Here is a 19,426-nt window from a genome sequence, read left to right as displayed (position 1 = left end):
ACTTGTATAAAAATGGAAGTTGAATAAAAATGAAAGTTGCATAAAATTAAAAATGAAAGTTCAATCCAGAACCCACGATACCTTAACGATCTATTTGGAAATTAAATAAAAAAGGAAGTTGAGTAGAAAAAAACTTGAATAAAAAATGAAGTTAAATAAAAATAAAAATAGAAGTTGGAGAAAATTAAAAATGGAAGTTCATTTAAGAAACCATTATACCTTAACGATGTATTTGGAAATTAAATAAAAAAGAAGTTTAACAGAAAAGTAACTTGAATAAAAATTAAAGTTGCATAAAATTAAAAATGGAAGTTCATTCTAGAAACCACTATACCTTAACGATCTATTTGGAAATTAAATAAAAAAGAAAGTTTAACAGAAAAGTAAATTGAATAACAATGGAAGTTGAATAAAAATAACAATGAAAGTTGCAGAAAATTTAATATGGAAGTTAAATCCAGACACCACTTTACCTTAACGAACTATTTGGAAATTAAATAAAAAAGTAAGTTTAATATAAAAGTAAATTGAATAAAAATGGAAGTTGAATAAAAATAAAAATGAAAGTCGCATAAAATGAAATGTGGAAGTTCAATCCAAAAACCACTATACCTTAACGATCTATTTGGAAATTAAATAAAAAAGGAAGTTTAATAGAAAAGTAAATTGAATAAAAATGGAAGTTGAATAAAAATAAAAATTAAAGTTGCATAAAATTAAAAATGGAAGTTCAATCCAAAAACCACTATACCGTAACGATCTATTTGGAAATTAAATAAAAAAGAAGTTTAATAGAAAAGTAAATTGAATAAAAATGGAAGTTGAATAAAAATAAAAATGAAAGTTGCATAAAATTAAAAATGGAAGTTCAATCCCAAAACCATTATACCTTAACGATCCACTTGGAAATTAAATAAAAAAGGAAGTTTAATAGAAAAGTAAAATAAATAAAAATGGAAGTTGAATAAAAATAAAAATGAAAGTTGAATAAAAATAAAAATGAAAGTTGCATAAAATTAGAAATGGAAGTTCAATCCAAAAACCACTATACCTTAACGATTTATTTGGAAATTAAATAAAAAAGGAAGTTTAATAGAAAAGTAAATTGAATAAAAATGGAAGTTGAATAAAAATAAAAATGAAAGTTGCATAAAATTAAAAATGGAAGTTCAATCCAAAAACCACTATACCTTAACGATCTATTTGGAAATTAAATAAAAAAGGAAGTTAATAGAAAAGTAAAATTAAATAAAAATGGAAGTTGAATAAAAATAAAAATGAAAGTTGCATAAAATTAAAAATGGAAGTTCAATCCAAAAACCACTATACCGTAACGATCTATTTGGAAATTAAATAAAAAAGAAGTTTAATAGAAAAGTAAATTGAATAAAAATGGAAGTTGAATAAAAATAAAAATGAAAGTTGCATAAAATTAAAAATGGAAGTTCAATCCAAAAACCACTATACCTTAACGATCCACTTGGAAATTAAATAAAAAAAGAAGTTTAATAGAAAAGTAAATTGAATAAAAATGGAAGTTGAATGAAAATAAAAATGAAAGTTGAATAAAAATAAAAATGAAAGTTGCATAAAATTAGAAATGGAAGTTCAATCCAAAAACCACTATACCTTAATGATTTATTTCGAAATTAAATAAAAAAGGAAGTTAAATAGGAAAGTTAATTGAATTAAAATGGAAGTAGAATAAAAATAAAAATGAAAGTTGCATAAAACTAAAATTGGATGTTCAATCCAGAAACCACTATACCTTGACGATCTATTTGGAAAATAAATAAAAAGGAAGTTTAATAGAAAAGCAAATTGAATAAATATGGAAGTTGAATAAAAATAAAAATTAAAGTTGTAGAAAATTAAATATGGAAGTTAAATCCAGAAACCACTTTACCTTAACGATCTATTTGGAAATTAAATAAAAAAAGAAGTTTAATAGAAAAGTAAATTGAATAAACCTGGAGGTTGAATAAAAATAAAAATGAAATTCGCATAAAATTTAAAATGGAAGTTCAATCTAAAAACCACTATACCTTAACGATCTATTTGGAAATTAAATAAAAAAGGAAGTTGAGTAGAAAAGAAACTTGAATAAAAGTGGAAGTTAAATAAAAATAAAAATGGAAGTTACAGAAAATTAAAAATGGAAGTTCATTCCAGAAACCCCTATACCTTAACGATCTCTTTGGAAATTAAATAAAAAAAGAAGTTTAATAGAAAAGTAAATTTAATAAAAATGGAAGTAGAATATAAATAAAAATTAAAGTTGCATAAAATTAAAAATGGAAGTTCAATCCAGAAACCACTATACATTAACAATCTACTTGGAAATTAAATAAAAAAAGAAGTTTAATAGGAAAGTAAATTGAATATAAATGGAAGTAGATTAAAAATAAAAATGAAAGTTGTATAAAATTAAAAATGGAAGTTCAATCCAGATACCACTATACCTTAACGATCTATTTGGAAATTAAATAAAAAAGGAAGTTTAATAGAAAAGTAAACTGAATAAAAATGGAAGTTGAATAAAATAAAAATGAAAGTTGCAGAAAATTAAATATGGAAGTTCAATCCAGAAACCACTATACCTTAACGATTTATTTGAAATTAAATAAAAAAGGAAGTTTAATAGAAAAGTAAATTGAATAAAAGTGGAAGTTGAATAAAAATAAAAATGAAAGTTGCATAAAATTAAAAATGGAAGTTCAATCCAAAAACCACTATTCCTTAACGATCCATTTGGAAATTAAATAAAAAAGGAAGTTTAATAGAAAAGTAAATTGAATAAAAATGGAAGTTGAATGAAAATAAAAATGAAAGTTGCATAAAATGAAAAATGAAAGTTCAATCCAGAAACCACTATACCTTAGCGATCTATTTGGAAGTTAAATAAAAAAAGAAGTTTAATAGGAACGTAAATTGAATATAAATGGAAGTAGATTAAAAAAAAAAATGAAAGCTGCATAAAACTAAAATTGGAAGTTCAATCCAGAAACCACTATACCTTAACGATCTATTTGGAAATTAAGTAAAAAAGGAAGTTTAATAGAAAAGTAAATTGAATAAATATGGAAGTTGAATAAAAATAAAAATGAAAGTTGCAGAAAATTAAATATGGAAGTTAAATCCAGAAACCACTTTACCTTAACATCTATTTGGAAATTAAATAAAAAAAAGAAGTTTAATAGAAAAGTAATTTGAATAAACCTGGTAGTTGAATAAAAATAAAAATGAAAGTCGCCTAAAATTTAAAATGGAAGTTCAATCCAAAAACCACTATACCTTAACGATCTATTTGGAAATTAAATAAGAAAGGAAGTTGAGTAGAAAAGAAACTTGAATAAAAATGGAAGTTAAATAAAAATAAAAATGGAAGTTGCAGAAAATTAAAAATGGAAGTTCATTCCAGAAACCCCTCTGCCTTAACGATCTATTTGGAAATTAAATGAAAAAGGAAGTTTAATAGAAAAGTAAATTGAATAAAAATGGAAGTTGAATAAAAATAAAAATGAAAGTTGCATAAAATTAAAACTGGAAGTTCAATCCAAAAACCACTATTCCTTAACGATCCATTTGGAAATTAAATAAAAAAGGAAGTTTAATAGAAAAGTAAATTGAATAAAAATGGAAGTTGAAAGAAAATAAAAATGAAAGTTGCATAAAATGAAAAATGAAAGTTCAATCCAGAAACAACTATACATTGGTGATCTGTTTGGAAATTAAATAAAAAAGGTAGTTTAATAGGAAAGTTAATTGAATTAAAATGGAAGTAGAATAAAAATAAAAATCAAAGTTGCATAAAACTAAAATTGGAAGTTCAATCCAGAAACCACTATACCTTAACGATCTATTTGGAAATTAAGTAAAAAAGGAAGTTTAATAATGTAGTAAATTGAATAAATATGGATGTTGAATAAAAATAAAAAAGAAAGTTGAAGAAAATTAAATATGGAAGTTAAATCCAGAAACCACTTTACCTTAACGAACTATTTGGAAATTAAATAAAAAAGGAAGTTTAATATAAAAGTAAATTGAATAAAAATGGAAGTTGAATAAGAATAAAAATGAAAGTCGCATAAAATTAAAAGTGGAAGTTCAATCCAAAAACCACTATACCTTAACGATCTATTTGGAAATTAAATAAAAAAGGAATTTTAATAGAAAAGTAAATTGAATAAAAATGGAAGTTGAATAAAAATAAAAATGAAAGTTGCATAAAATTAAAAATGGAAGTTCAATCCAAAAACCACTATACCGTAACGATCTATTTGGAAATTAAATAAAAAAGGAAGTTTAATAGAAAAGTAAATTGAATAAAAATGGAAGTTGAATAAAAATAAAAATGAAAGTTGAATAAAAATAAAAATAAAAGTTGCATAAAATTAGAAATGGAAGTTCAATCCAAAAATCACTATACCTTAACGATTTATTTCGAAATTAAATAAAAAAGGAAGTTAAATAGGAAAGTTAATTGAGTTAAAAAGGAAGTGGAATAAAAATAAAAATGAAAGTTGCATAAATTTGAAAATGGATATTCAATCCAGAAACCACTATGCCTTAACGATCTATTAGGAAATTAAATAAAATAGGAAGTTTAATAGAAAAGTAAATTGAATAAATATGGAAGTTGAATAAAAATAAAAATGAAAGTTGCAGAAAATTAAATATGGAAGTTAAATCCAGAAACCACTTTACCTTAACGATCTATTTGGAAATTAAATAAAAAAAGAAGTTTAATAGAAAATAAATTGAATAAACCTGGAAGTTGAATAAAAATAAAAATGAAAGTCGCATAAAATTTAAAATGGAAGTTCAATCCAAAAACCACTATACCTTAACGATCTATTTGGAAATTAAATAAAAAAGGAAGTTGAGTAGAAAAGAAACTTGAATAAAAATAGAAGTTAAATAAAAATAAAAATCGAAGTTGCAGAAAATTAAAAATGGAAGTTCATTCCAGAAACCCCTATACCTTAACTATCTATTTGGAAATTAAATAAAAAAGGAAGTTTAATAGAAAAGTAAATTGAATAAAAATGGAAGTTGAATAAAAATAAAAATGAAAGTTGCATAAAATTAGAAATGGAAGTTCAATCCAAAAACCACTATACCTTAACGATCTATTTGGAAATTAAATAAAAAAGGAAGTTGAGTAGAAAAGAAACTTGAATAAAAAAGGAAGTTAAATAAAAATAAAAATGGAAGTTGCAGAAAATTAAAAATGGAAGTTCATTCCAGAAACCACTATACCTTAACGACCTATTTGGAAATTAAATAAAAAAGGAAGTTTAATAGAAAAGTAAACTGAATAAAAATGGAAGTTGAATAAAAATAAAAATGAAAGTTGCAGAAAAATTAATTTGGAAGTTCAATCCAGAAACCACTATACCTTAACGATCTATTTGGAAATTAAATAAAAAAGGAAGTTTAATAGAAAAGTAAACTGAATAAAAATGGAAGTTGAATAAAAATAAAAATGAAAGTTGTAGAAAATTAAATATGGAAGTTCAATCCAGAAACCACTATACCTTAGCGATCTATTTGGAAATTAAATAAAAAAGGAAGTTTAATAGAAAAGTAATGTCACGCCCCCAAACTGCCCCTAGTAGTTTGGTGTCGTGATGGCCAGTAATCCGAGATTACCGAAGGCCGACTTACAAGAATCACACACAATCAGAGTATAAAATATGGGGCTTACAAGTGCGGAAGCAATATATATATATATACATTTACAGAATCTAAATATGTCCATGAGAGCCGTGCATAAGTCCGATGAAATGACATACATCCTTATAAAGTCTTACAACTCAAATACAATAAGGAAATGACATACAAAACACATCTTGACCAAAAGGCTTCTCAAGCCGACGTATACAAGTACAAATGAAAACAAGCCGAGAAGCATGATCTTCAAGACGGTACAAAATGATAATCCAAAACACGTCGGCAATGCACCCAAAAACACATCTGCTACACGTCTAGGCCTCAATGCCTTCTTGTTCATCACCTACATATATATAGAGAGGGTGAGCTTGGATACTCAGTGAATGATATTAGAAATAAAGGTTTTGCATGATTGATATCCAAGATTCTTTCAAAACAATACATAGCATACTTTACAATCAAGGGGGAAATCAAGTTCATTGCCGGCCTTTCAAGTTCCTTGGATGTTATTACATCTACATATTACAAGTGCGATGACATATCAAGACAAGAGTGCAGTTGCATTATAGTCCCCTGCAGCTAAGGACTTTCAAGACAAGAGTGCAGTTGCATTATAGTCCCCTGCAGCTAAGGACTTTCAAGACAAGAGTGCAGTTGCATTATAATCCCCTGCAGCTAAGGACTTTCAAGACAAGAGTGCAGTTGCATTATAGTCCCCTGCAGCTAAGGACTTTCAAGACATGTCATCAAAACAAGATAGTGTTTAATATACAAGTAGGGATAGTCATTCATGCTAAATCAAATACTTTTCAAAACAAGGCAAGACGAGATTTATGAAAGCAAGTGTAACATAGCTTTATCAAAAATACCACTCACATAGTTTCTTCAAACGTCGGGGTCGAGACAAGTCCAAGTCCTACAAACACACGGCAAAGCCTATTGAACGTACTTTCAAACAAGTCTCTTATGTACACTAATGTTTTCGGAAAACACGCTGGGCACCAACCAGGTCTAGGCTGAGGTTCCACACCTCCTCGCCGAGGTGTGTTCCCGAGGGCCACATGCGAGGAAAAGAGGTCGGGAAACTCTGGGCTTTCCTCTGTTGATGAACATGAAGAGCATGAATGTGGAAACATGAAAAATATGAACGTTCGATCATAATCTGCCATCAAAATCTGGGGTTTTCGTGCTATGAGTTTGAAAACATGGACCTGGGTACCCGTACTTGGGATCCTTGCGGAAACAAACACCAAAAACATGATTCTTTATGCAAGCTTTCGGGTCAAAACAAGACTTTCTTGAAGAACACATGAATGTCATTTTCTCTTTCTAAAATCGAGCTTCAAAACGATGCATGGCTTACAAATCATTTTCAATCATGCAATGCAATAACATAAATATAAAGAACATCATGAGCAGATCAAGAATCTAACCTTAGAACGCGGATCTAACGGTCGGATCTCTAGGAATCAAGCTTGAAGATCTACTTCTTCACTCTAAAACTCTTTCTTCCTCCTAGAGCTTCTCTCTTTACAAGACAAGGTTATGACACCAAATGATAGTTTTCTTTACCCGGTTTTGGGGTTAACCCTCTGCTAAGACACGTGGCGGCGACTGGTTGGGTTTCCCTGAAAAAGGTGACTGACAGACCAGACAAAGCATGGTGGAAGGGTGTTCAACAAGCAAAGCGGTATGGCTCTCTGACGGGGCAAAGACATCGGCTGATAACAAGGCGTATCTAACACGCTACACGGAATGGCACTCCGGCAAGGGGTGACATCGGCTAACCAAGGACTTCGGCAACTAGGGTGACAATGACCTCGGCTAGGAAGGACAACACTTGACTAAGCTGTGCCACATCTTGGCCTAGATGCGCCACACCTCGGCCTAGGTCGTACCACTCCAGGACGAGATCACTTGTGTGCAAGGTAACATCTCGGCTAATGTGGTCAAGGCAAGGACGGAGGTCAACAAGGGGTTCCAAGATACTACTACAAGATTAAGGATGACCTCGGCTTGGAATAACATCGGCTAGTATAACTCGGGCAAGGCGTGACCTAAGTTTCACATCAAGGAAGGAACAAGGCAAGCACACTACACTTAGACAAATCACAAGGCTTCAAAACAAGGCATGGATCACATTAACTCAAGCGAAACAAATCACAACATACACATGCAAGCTAAACAAGTCATAATCACACAGATGCTCATGAACATGATGAGAACATAAAATATGGGTTCCTACAAGTAAATTGAATAAAAATGGAAGTTGAATAAAAATAAAAATGAAAGTTACATAAAATGAAAAATGAAAGTTCAATCCAGAAACCACTAACCTTAGTGATCTATTTGGAAATTAAATAAAAAAGGAAGTTTAATTGGAAAGTTAATTGAATTAAAATGGAAGTTGAATAAAAATAAAAATGAAAGTTGCGTAAAATTAAAAATGGAAGTTCAATACAAAAACCACTATACCTTAACGATCTATTTGGAAATTAAATAAAAAGGGTAGTTTAATAGAAAAGTAAATTGAATAAAAATGGAAGTTGAATAAAAATAAAAATAAAAGTTACATAAAATTAAAAATGGAAGTTCAATCCAAAAACCACTATTCCTTAACGATCCATTTGGAAATTAAATAAAAAGGGAAGTTTAATAGAAAAGTAAATTCAATAAAAATGGAAGTTGAATGAAAATAAAAATGAAAGTTACATAAAATCAAAAATGAAAGTTCAATCCAGAAACCACTATACCTTAGTGATCTATTTGGAAATTAAATAAAAAAGGAAGTTTAATAGGAAAGTTAATTGAATTAAAATGGAAGTAGAATAAAAATAAAAATGAAAGTTGCATAAAACTAAAATTGGAAGTTCAATCCAGAAACCACTATACCTTAACGATCTATTTGGAAATTAAATAAAAAGGAAGTTTAATAGGAAAGTAAATTGAATTAAAATGGAAGTAGAATAAAAATAAAAATGAAAGTTGCATAAAATTAAAAATGGATGTTCAATCCAGAAACCACTATACCTTAACGATCTATTTGGAAATTAAATAAAAAAGAAAGTTTAACAAAAAAGTAAATTGAATAAAAATGGAAGTTGAATAAAAATAAAAATGAAAGTTGCAGAAAATTAAATATGGAAGTTCAATCCAGAAACTACTTTACCTTAACGATCTATTTGGAAATTAAATAAAAAAGGAAGTTTAATAGCAAAGCAAATTGAATAAAAATGGAAGTTGAATAAAAATAAAAATGAAAGTTGCATAAAATTAAAAATGGAAGTTCAATCAAAAAAGCACTATACCTTAACGAACTATTTGGAAATTAAATAAAAAAGGAAGTTGAGTAGAAAAGAATCTTGAATAAAAAAGGAAGTTAAATAAAAATAAAAAAGGAAGTGGCAGAAAATTAGAAATGGAAGTTCAATCCAGAAACCACTATACCTTAACGATCTATTTGGAAATTAAATAAAAAAGGAAGGTTAATAGAAAAGTAAATTGAATAAAAATGGAAGTTGAATAAAAATAAAAATGAAAGTTGCATAAAATTAAAAATGGAAGTTCAATAAAAAAAGCACTATACCTTAACGAACTATTTGGAAATTAAATAAAAAAGGAAGTTGAGTAGAAAAGAATCTTGAATAAAAAAGGAAGTTAAATAAAAATAAAAAAGGAAGTGGCAGAAAATTATAAATGGAAGTTCATTCCAGAAACCACTATACCTTAACGATCTATTTGGAAATTAAATAAAAAAGGAAGTTTAATAGGAAAGTAAATTGAATAAAAATGGAAGTTGAATAAAAATAAAAATGAAAGTTGCAAAAAATTAAAAATGGAATTTCAATCCAAAAACCACTATACCTTAACGATTTATTTGGAAATTAAATAAAAAATGAAGTTTAATAGAAAAGTAAATTGAATAAAAATGGAAGTTGAATAAAAATAAAAATGAAAGTTGCATAAAATTAAAATTGGAAGTTCAATCCAAAAACCACTATACCTTAACGATCTATTTGGAAATTAAATAAAAAAGGAAGTTATGTAGAAAAGAAACTTGAATAAAAAAGGAAGTTAAATAAAAATAAAAATGCAAATTGCAGAAAATTAAAAATGGAAGTTCATTCCAGAAACAACTATACCTTAACGATCTATTTGGAAATTAAATAAAAAAGGAAGTTTAATAGAAAAGTAAATTAAATAAAAATGGAAGTAGAATATAAATAAAAATGAAAGTTGCATAAAATTAAAAATGGAAGTTCAATCAAGAAACCACTATACCTTAGCGATCTATTTGGAAATTAAATAAAAAGGAAGTTTAATAGGAAAGCAAATTGAATTAAAATGGAAGTAGAATAAAAATAAAAATGAAAGTTGCATAAAATTAAAAATTGATGTTCAATCCAGAAACCACTATACCTTAACGAACTATTTGGAAATTAAATAAAAAAGAAAGTGTAACAGAAAAGTAAATTGAATAAAAATGGAAGTTGCATAAAAATAAAAATGAAAGTTGCAGAAAATTAAATGTGGAAGTTCAATCCAGAAACCACTTTACCTTAACGATCTATTTGGAAATTAAATTAAAAAGGAAGTTTAATAGCAAAGTAAATAGAATAAAAATGGAAGTTGAATAAAAATAAAAATGAAAGTTGCATAAAATTAAAAATGGAAGTTCAATCCAAAAAGCACAATACCTTAACGATCTATTTGGAAATTAAATAAAAAAGGAAGTTGAGTAGAAAAGAATCTTGAATAAAAAAGGAAGTTAAATAAAAATAAAAAAGGAAGTGGCAGAAAATTATAAATGGAAGTTCATTCCAGAAACCACTATACCTTAACGATCTATTTGGAAATTAAATAAAAAAGGAAGTTTAATAGGAAAGTAAATTGAATAAAAATGGAAGTTGAATAAAAATAAAAATGAAAGTTGCAAAAAATTAAAAATGGAATTTCAATCCAAAAACCACTATACCTTAACGATTTATTTGGAAATTAAATAAAAAATGAAGTTTAATAGAAAAGTAAATTGAATAAAAATGGAAGTTGAATAAAAATAAAAATGAAAGTTGCATAAAATTAAAATTGGAAGTTCAATCCAAAAACCACTATACCTTAACGATCTATTTGGAAATTAAATAAAAAAGGAAGTTATGTAGAAAAGAAACTTGAATAAAAAAGGAAGTTAAATAAAAATGAAAATGCAAATTGCAGAAAATTAAAAATGGAAGTTCATTCCAGAAACAACTATACCTTAACGATCTATTTGGAAATTAAATAAAAAAGGAAGTTTAATAGAAAAGTAAATTAAATAAAAATGGAAGTAGAATATAAATAAAAATGAAAGTTGCATAAAATTAAAAATGGAAGTTCAATCAAGAAACCACTATACCTTAGCGATCTATTTGGAAATTAAATAAAAAGGAAGTTTCATAGGAAAGTAAATTGAATTAAAATGGAAGTAGAATAAAAATAAAAATGAAAGTTGCATAAAATTAAAAATTGATGTTCAATCCAGAAACCACTATACCTTAACGAACTATTTGGAAATTAAATAAAAAAGAAAGTGTAACAGAAAAGTAAATTGAATAAAAATGGAAGTTGAATAAAAATAAAAATGAAAGTTGCAGAAAATTAAATGTGGAAGTTCAATCCAGAAACCACTTTACCTTAACGATCTATTTGGAAATTAAATTAAAAAGGAAGTTTAATAGCAAAGTAAATTGAATAAAAATGGAAGTTGAATAAAAATAAAAATGAAAGTTGCATAAAATTAAAAATGGAAGTTCAATCCAAAAAGCACAATACCTTAACGATCTATTTGGAAATTAAATAAAAAAGGAAGTTGAGTAGAAAAGAATCTTGAATAAAAAAGGAAATTAAATAAAAATAAAAAAGAAAGTGGCAGAAAATTAAAAATGGAAGTTAATTCCAGAAACGACTATACCTTAACGATCTATTTGGAAATTAAATAAAAAAGGAAGTTTAATAGAAAAGTAAATTGATTAAAAATGGAAGTAAAATAAAAAAAAATGAAAGTTGCATAAAATTAAAAATGGAAGTTCAATCTAGAAACCACTATACATTAACGATCTACTTGGAAATTAAATAAAAAAAGAAGTTTAATAGGAAAGTAAATTGAATAAAAATGGAAGTAGAATAAAAATAAAAATGAAAGTTGCATAAAATTAAAAATGGAAGTTCAATCCAGAAACCACTATACCTTAACGATCTATTTTGAAATTAAATAAAAACGGAAGTTTAATAGAAAAGTAAACTGAATAAAAATCGAAGTTGAATAAAACTAAAAATGAAAGTTGCAGAAAATTAAATATGGAAGTTCAATCCAGAAACCACTATACCTTAACGATCTATTTGGAAATTAAATAAAAACGGAAGTTTAATAGAAAAGTAAACTGAATAAAAATGGAAGTTGAATAAAACTAAAAATGAAAGTTGCAGAAAATTAAATATGGAAGTTTAATCCAGAAACCACTATACCTTAACGATCTATTTGGAAATTAAATAAAAAAGGAAGTTTAATAGAAAAGTAAATTGAATAAAAATGGAAGTTGAATAAAAATAAAAATGAAAGTTGCATAAAATTAAAAATGGAAGTTCAATACAAAAACCACTATACCTTAACGATCTATTTGGAAATTAAATAAAAAGGGTAGTTTAATAGAAAAGTAAATTGAATAAAAATGGAAGTTGAATAAAAATAAAAATCAAAGTTGCATAAAATTAAAAATGGAAGTTAAATCCAAAAACCACTATTCCTTAACGATCCATTTGGAAATTAAATAAAAAATGAAGTTTAATAGAAAAGTAAATTGAATAAAAATGGAAGTTGAATGAAAATAAAAATGAAAGTTACATAAAATGAAAAATGAAAGTTCAATCCAGAAACCACTATACCTTAGTGATCTATTTGGAAATTAAATAAGAAAGGAAGTTTAATAGGAAAGTTAATTGAATTAAAATGCAAGTAGAATGAAAATAAAAATGAAAGTTGCATAAAACTAAAATTGGAAGTTCAATCTAGAAACCACTATACCTTAACCATCTATTTGGAAATTAAGTAAAAAAGGAAGTTTAATAGAAAAGTAAATTGAATAAATATGGAAGTTGAATAAAAATAAAAATGACTGTTGCATAAAATTAAAAATGGAAGTTCAATCCAAAAACCACTATACCTTAACGATTTATTTGGAAATTAAATAAAAAAGAAAGTTTAACAGAAAAGTAAATTGAATAAAAATGGAAGTTGAATAAAAATAAAAATGAAAGTTGAATAAAATTAAAAATGGAAGTTCAATCCAAAAACCACTATACCTCAACGATCTATTTGGAAATTAAATAAAAAAGGAAGTTGAGTAGAAAAGAAACTTGAATAAAAAAAGGAAGTTAAATAAAAATAAAAATGGAAGTTGCAGAAAATTAAAAATGGAAGTTCATTCCAGAAACCACTATACCTTAACGATCTATTTGGAAATTAAATAAAAAAGGACGTTTAATAGAAAAGTAAATTAAATAAAAATGGAAGTAGAATATAAATAAAAATGAAAGTTGCATAAAATTAAAAATGGAAGTTCAATCCAGAAACCACTATACCTTAGCGATCTATTTGGAAATTAAATAAAAAGGAAGTTTAATAGGAAAGTAAACTGAATTAAAATGGAAGTAGAATAAAAATAAAAATGAAAGTTGCATAAAATTAAAAATGGATGTTCAATCCAGAAACCACTATACCTTAACGAACTATTTGGATATTAAATAAAAAAGAAAGTTTAACAGAAAAGTAAATTGAATAAAAATGGAAGTTGAATAAAAATAAAAACGAAAGTTGCAGAAAATTAAATATGGAAGTTCAATCCAGAACCACTTTACCTTAACGATCTATTTGGAAATTAAATAAAAAGGGAAGTTTAATTGCAAAGTAAATTGAATAAAAATGGAAGTTGAATAAAAATAAAAATGAAAGTTGCATAAAATTAAAAATGAAAGTTCAATCCAAAAACCACTATACCTTAACGATCTATTTGGAAAGTAAATAAAAAAGGAAGTCGAGTAGAAAAGAATCTTGAATAAAAAAGGAAATTAAATAAAAATAAAAAAGGAAGTGGCAGAAAATTAAAAATTGAAGTTAATTCCAGAAACCACTATAACTTAACGATCTATTTGGAAATAAAATAAAAAAGGAAGTTTAATAGAAAAGTAAACTGAATAAAAATGGAAGTTGAATAAAAATAAAAATGAAAGTTGCAGAAAATTAAAAATGGAAGTTCAATCCAGAAACCACTATACATTAACGATCTACTTGGAAATTAAATAAAAAACGAAGTTTAATAGGAAAGTAAATTGAATAAAAATGGAAGTAGAATAAAAATAAAAATGAAAGTTGCATAAAATTAAAAATGGAAGTTCAATCCAGAAACCACTATACCTTAACGATCTATTTGGAAATTAAATAAAAAAGGAAGTTTAATAGAAAAGTAAACTGAATAAAAATAGAATTTGAATAAAAATAAAAATGAAAGTTGCAGAAAATTAAATATGGAAGTTCAATCCAGAAACCACTATACCTTAACGATCTATTTGGAAATTAAATAAAAAAGGAAGTTTACTTGAAAAGTAAACGGAATAAAAATGGAAGTTGAATAAAAATAAAAATGAAAGTTGCAGAAAATTAAATATGGAAGTTCAATCCAGAAACCACTATACCTTAACGATCTATTTGGAAATTAAATAAAAAAGGAAGTTTAATAGAAAAGAAAATTGAATAAAAATGGAAGTTGAATAAAAATAAAAATGAAAGTTGCATAAAATTAAAAATGGAAGTTCAATACAAAAACCACTATACCTTAACGATCTATTTGGAAATTAAATAAAAAGGGTAGTTTAATAGAAAAGTAAATTGAATAAAAATGGAAGTTGAATAAAAACAAAAATGGAAGTTGCATAAAATTAAAAATGGAAGTTCAATCAAGAAACCACTATACCTTACCGATCTATTCGCTCGAGCAAGCTAGTTTGTTCTTCGCTCGAGCAAGAGTTCCTTCGCTCGAGCGTGTGTCTGGTTACAGACCTGAGGGTTTGAGTTCTTCGATCGAACGAGATTTCCTTCGCTCGAGCGAGCTTCTGGGTTGTTGGCTCGAGCAAGGCTTCCTTGGCTCGAGCGTATCTTTTCTGTGTCTTGTCGCTCGAGCGACCAAGTCTTCGCTCGAGCGAGCCTGTTCAGTTTATATACGTAGCAGCGGGTTTTGATCAGTCTTTTTGATATTCTTTTGATTCCAAACCCTAGGTCCGACTTCTCTCTCACCCTACTCACCTTATCTCTTAGATTTGATCCACTTAGGGTGTGTTTCTACCCTAGATCCTTCATTAAAAAGAGTGTGTGAGTCGAGGGCTTCGTTTTAATCTGAATTGTTGGTAGTTTGGAGCACTTTGGAGTTTGGGTCTTCATCTCTATCTTCTCTTTTGGGGCTATTTCTTCGAGGTAGGGATTTCCTACTCCATTTTATAAGTTTTGTTCTAAGTTTTGGTATGTTGATATGTTGAGGTTACTTTGATAATTTTGAGAAAAACCATAGTTGTATTAATTAATTAAATTGTATAATTAATTTAAGGGAATTGGGGAAATTATTGATTAAATGGTGTAGTTGGATAATTTAAATCACTCGCCTATTGAATTGTTGATATGTTTATTTCCAAGTCTAGAAATAACTGTTTTGGGCTATCGGTGGAGGATAGCTGTGATTGTTGTAGACACTGCATGTGGATTAGGGATAACTGAAACTAATCATTGATTAAGTCATCAATTTTGACTGTTAAATTAATACAAACATTATGTGTATAGATTGTGTGTTGTATATGTTATGTGTTTACATACATTGTTTTGTGTGGGAGGAGATAGGGGATGGACCTCTAAACCGTATTTTGTTTGGGAGGAGATAGGGGATGGACTCCATTAGCATCACTTTTATGTGTGCTTATTTATATAGAAGTGTTTTATTGATACAACACTAAAATGTGTATCAATCTGGAAGTATGATTTGAGCTTGAGTCTCATTTGTTTGTTGATATTGGAAGAATGTGAATATGATATATATAATCCACTGTTGTAAGTTTGGCCAAGTTCTGAGCCATATTGATAAAGTTGGAAAGTAAAACATGTCATAGACAATAGTGACATGAGACTGAAAAATGAAATAATTGATTATCTTGGTTAACCATCTGTTGAATGATATTGCTTTATTCATTGCTTATATGTGGTTTAGTATATTTCTACTGGGCTGTGGCTCACCCTTTATGGAAACATCATTTTCAGGTTCAGGTGATAAGCTACCTCCAAGGACTTAGCTTGGAAGGACTTGGATTCTGAAGACTATTTTCAGATGTTTGCTTTTATTTGTTAGTACATGTAAACACTCAAGCCTAGGGCTTTATTTGTAATTGAGTTAGAACTCATACTTTTGTGTCCAAGTGTTGGCTTGGAAAGATGTAAGCCTGTAGGGCATTTAATTTGATGTTACATGTAATGCTTTTGTTTAGTAAGACTCTGATGAATAATGAATTATTAAAGTGTTTTCTTTATATAATGCATGTCAATGATATATATAATGGGTTATTTTTGAGGGCGTGACAACTTGCAGAAAATTAAATATGGAAGTTTAATCCAGAAACCACTATATCTTAACGATCTATTTGGAAATTAAATAAAAAAGGAAGTGTAATAGAAAAGTAAATTGAATAAATATGGAAGTTGAATAAAAATAAAAATAAAAGTTGCATAAAATTAAAAATGGAAGTTCAATACAAAAACCACTATACCTTAACGATCTATTTGGAAATTAAATAAAAAGGGTAGTTTAATAGAAAAGTAAATTGAATAAAAATGGAAGTTGAATAAAAATAAAAATGAAAGTTGCATAAAATTAAAAATGGAAGTTCAATCCAAAAACCACTATTCGTTAACGATCCATTTGGAAATTAAATAAAAAAGGAAGTTTAATAGAAAAGTAAATTGAATAAAAATGGAAGTTGAATGAAAATAAAAATGAAAGTTACATAAAATGAAAAATGAAAGTTCAATCCAGAAACCACTATACCTAAGTGATCTATTTGGAAATTAAATAAAAAAGGAAGTTGAGTAGAAAAGAATCTTGAATAAAAAAGGAAATTAAATAAAAATAAAAAAGGAAGTGGCAGAAAATTAAAAATGGAAGTTAATTCCAGAAACCACTATACCTTAACGATCTATTTGGAAATTAAATAAAAAAGAAAGTTTAATAGAAAAGTAAATTGATTAAAAATGGAAGTTCAATCTAGAAACCACTATACATTAACGATCTACTTGGAAATTAAATAAAAAAAGAAGTTTAATAGGAAAATAAATTGAATAAAAATGGAAGTAGAATAAAAATAAAAATGAAAGTTGCATAAAATTAAAAATGGAAGTTCAATCCAGAAACCACAATACCTTAACGATCTATTTGGAAATTAAATATAAAAGGAAGTTTAATAGAAAAGTAAACTGAATAAAAACGGAAGTTGAATAAAAATAAAAATGAAAGTTACAGAAAATTAAATATGGAAGTTCAATCCAGAAACCACTATACCTTAACGACCTATTTGGAAATTAAATAAAAAAGGAAGTTTAATAGAAAAGTAAACTGAATAAAAATGGAAGTTGAATAAAAATAAAAATGAAAGTTACAGAAAATTAAATATGGAAGTTCAATCCAGAAACCACTATACCTTAACGATCTATTTGGAAATTAAATAAAAAAGGAAGTTTAATAGAAAAGTAAATTGAATAAGAATGGAAGTTGAATAAAAATAAAAATGAAAATGCATAAAATTAAAAATGGAAGTTCAATACAAACACCACTATACCTTAACGATCTATTTGGAAATTAAATAAAAAGGGTAGTTTAATTGAAAAGTAAATTGAATAAAAGTGGAAGTTGAATAAAAATAAAAATGAAAGTTGCATAAAATTAAAAATGGAAGTTCAATCCAAAAACCACTATTCCTTAACGATCCATTTGGAAATTAAATAAAAAAGGAAGTTTAATAGAAAAGTAAATTGAATAAAAATGGAAGTTGAATGAAAATAAAAATGAAAGTTACATAAAATGAAAAATGAAAGTTCAATCCAGAAACCACTATACCTTAGTGATCTATTTGGAAATTAAATAAAAAAGGAAGTTTAATAGGAAAGTTAATTGAATTAAAGTGGAAGTAGAATAAAAATAAAAATGAAAGTTGCATAAAACTAAAATTGGAAGTTCAATCCAGAAACCACTATACCTTAACGATCTATTTGGAAATTAAGTAAAAAAGGAAGTTTAATAGAAAAGTAAATTGAATAAATATGGAAGTTGAATAAAAATAAAAATGAAAGTTGCAGAAAATTAAATATGGAAGTTAAATCCAGAAACCACTTTACCTTAACGATCTATTTGGAAATTAAATAAAAAAGGAAGTTGAATAAAAATAAAAATGAAGGTTGCATAAAATTAAAAATGGAAGTTCAATCCAAAAACCACTATACCTTAACGATTTATTTGGAAATTAAATAAAAAAGGAAGTTTAATAGAAAAGTAAATTGAATAAAAATGGAAGTTGAATAAAAATAAAAATGAAAGTTGCATAAAATTAAAATGGAAGTTCAATCCAAAAACCACTATACCTTAACGATCTATTTGGAAATTAAATAAAAAAGGAAGTTGAGTAGAAAAGAAACTTGAATAAAAAGGGAAGTTAAATAAAAATAAAAATGGAAGTTGCAGAAAATTAAAAATGGAAGTTCATTCCAGAAACCACTATACCTTAACGATCTATTTGGAAATTAAATAAAAAGGAAGTTTAATAGGAAAGTAAATTGAATTAAAACGGAAGTTAAATAAAAATAAAAATGGAAGTTGTAGAAAATTAAAAATGGAAGTTCAATCCAGAAACCACTATACCTTAACGACCTATTTGGAAATTAAATAAAAAAGGAAGTTTAATAGAAAAGTAAACTGAATAAAAATGGAAGTTGAATAAAAATAAAAATGAAAGTTACAGAAAATTGAATATGGAAGTTCAATCCAGAAACCACTATACCTTAACGATCTATTTGGAAATTAAATAAAAAAGGAAGTTTAATAGAAAAGTGAATTGAATAAAAATGGAAGTTGAATAAAAATTAAAATGAAAGTTGCATAAAATTAAAAATGGAAGTTCAATACAAAAACCAGTATACCTTAACGATCTATTTGGAAATTAAAAAAAAAGGGTAGTTTAATAGAAAAGTAAATTGAATAAAAATGGAAGTTGAATAAAAATAAAAATGAAAGTTGCATAAAATTAAAAATGGAAGTTCAATCCAAAAACCACTATTCGTTAACGATCCATTTGGAAATTAAATAAAAAAGGAAGTTTAATAGAAAAGTAAATTGAATAAAAATGGAAGTTGAATGAAAATAAAAATGAAAGTTACATAAAATGAAAAATGAAAGTTCAATCCAGAAACCACTATACCTTAGTGATCTATTTGGAAATTAAATAAAAAAGGAAGTTGAGTAGAAAAGAATCTTGAATAAAAAAGGAAATTAAATAAAAATAAAAAAGGAAGTGGCAGAAAATTAAAAATGGAAGTTAATTCCAGAAACCACTATACCTTAACGATCTATTTGGAAATTAAATAAAAAAGAAAGTTTAATAGAAAAGTAAATTGATTAAAAATGGAAGTTCAATCTAG

Source organism: Camellia sinensis, unplaced genomic scaffold (genome assembly GCF_055761805.1).
Source record: "Camellia sinensis isolate YWXY unplaced genomic scaffold, ASM5576180v1 Unanchor1, whole genome shotgun sequence".
NCBI lineage: Eukaryota > Viridiplantae > Streptophyta > Magnoliopsida > Ericales > Theaceae > Camellia > Camellia sinensis.
The sequence above is the reverse complement of the archived record's forward strand: the minus strand, read 5'-3'. Positions refer to the sequence as shown.